Source organism: Theobroma cacao, unplaced genomic scaffold, assembly GCF_000208745.1.
Source record: "Theobroma cacao cultivar B97-61/B2 unplaced genomic scaffold, Criollo_cocoa_genome_V2, whole genome shotgun sequence".
Taxonomy (NCBI): Eukaryota; Viridiplantae; Streptophyta; class Magnoliopsida; order Malvales; family Malvaceae; genus Theobroma; species Theobroma cacao.
This window is the reverse complement of record NW_017235073.1, coordinates 1-1973: the sequence shown is the minus strand read 5'-3', so window position 1 is coordinate 1973 and position 1973 is coordinate 1. Positions and strand designations below refer to the sequence as shown.

The 1973-nt window shown below is 38.2% G+C and overlaps 1 pseudogene; it reads right to left on the bottom strand.

Moving 5' to 3' along the window:
* Positions 1-6: 6 nt before the first annotated feature.
* LOC18607124 lies at positions 7-1923 on the bottom strand (annotated as a pseudogene).
* Between the last annotated feature and the right edge of the window lie 50 nt (positions 1924-1973).

The window sequence follows — 1973 nt, the reverse complement described above, 5'->3', positions numbered from 1 at the left end:
GAAAGCTTGCCCCTCAGAACTACTTGCCTTGTTTCTTCAGGAATGCTGTTCACCACCACAGCCGCCGCCAAACTGCTTCCATCCACGACCTTGATTTTAAGCTTAGGGTGCGTTTGGACATAGAGCTCTCCATTCCCGTTAAGCTCTTCATCCTGCATATTTTAACTGACATCGATTAACTTGAAAGCCTTATGAAAATGAATAATTTGGAAATTATAGCTAGACACAGAGAAGAAACATGCCTGGTTCAAAAGCCCTAGACTCAGCACCTTAGCTCCTTTCCTATCTGCCTCTGATATAGCTTCTTCAATTAACTTATTGATTTTCCCTCTTTGTCCTCGAGAAAGATACTGTGAAAAGATTGAATATATGCATATTAATTAATGAAAAAAATATGGAGAGAAAAATGTATGCTTTGATTAATTTATTACTTGCATATTGTATCTTGGTACCACCCAAGATTGTAGTTTGAGTTTCTCGAAGGTGTTCCTCTCTGAAACGAAGGCATGGCCGTAAATCCAAGTCACCAACACAGACCAAAACGTGACGGGCCACATGACCATGGTGGGAGCCTGGTGGGGCTTGGAGGCCAAGGAAGCGAGTCCTAGACGAAGATGAAAGAGGGAATCTGGTGTGGTCAAATGTGTTAAATGTACAACGTCGGGTGATTCTTCTTGCCTTTTTAACGAAGCTTCATACAGAGCATCGGCGGACTTGTCCATTGTTCCGTAAATATAATCATAAAACGGCATAAAAAGGGAGTAATTGGTTCGGAATTGAGTGTGATGGAGAGAATGAAATCTGCATATTGTTTTTGTAATCGGTCAAAAAATTTTTTATTAATATCAAGATAATACAAGCTCCGAACATCTGATACAAAAATAAATAATCAAACATTCGAATATATACAATAACTTGACATTTTATAAATAGATGTCAAAATTTGGTTCAAAATTACCAGAAAAATAATGTGAAAATTGAAAATTCATGTTTTTGCAGTTGAAAAAATTAGACACAATTATGAATTTAAAAAGAATGAAAAAGTTAATTAAATACTTACGAAGGAGTATACATGAAATACTTGAGTAGAGGAAAGATTGAGAAAACCCATTTCGGGATGAATTCAAAGTTACAATGTCCCATGTTATTCATGAAATCAACATAAGATATGTAACCAAATAATGATACGATGGAAGCTGTTCCCATCAACACCGTTGTTAACATTGGTATTATAAAGAGCAGAAAGTAGGAGATTATTTCGGCGAATGGGTGAATTACCGCTGCCAAGGAAAAAAAAATTTGCAGACGCATTAATCATATGAAAGAATATGTATTCTCGAAATCATATGGAAAATTAATGATGATTGCATAGTTCTGCAACTTACAAGTAATGGGTTCGGTCACTATAGAAGAATGGTGATGGGAGTGGTAGCGAGAGTAGAGGTAATGGTGGTGCAATGCCCTGTGGACTCAATAATAAAGGAACTCGACAGGACCCGTATGAAGTAGAATTGTGATTATAACTCCATCTGATCTCCATATGGGAAGGTGAGATGCTTCTGGCAGTATCATATTTCCCAAGTAGAGTATAATTCCACTTAATATGATCTGATCATCCCTGCCAAACATATCCATCATTTTCAGCATGTTAGTGTCGAGATCAGAGGCAATCAGACAACAATGGAGTATAGAGATTGACCAGTTGCTTTCTCTGTCAACTTGCTCGAAGTCGATGCCCTTATCAATGATCCTGTTGTTTCCTTTGGCAGTTCGGTAACGGGAATAAGAAATCCATATTTGGTTGTGAAGGATTCTTGTCAAGAGAAATGGGAATATGAGGAAGTTGGCAAGGCCCCTCTCGTTTCCTGCTTTCGTCGCCCATGAATAAGCGCTGTGAACCACCCACGGGGCCAAGATCACGTACTATTACGCAAACATGCAAAAACGATGTGAAAAATCATCAATATTTCCAG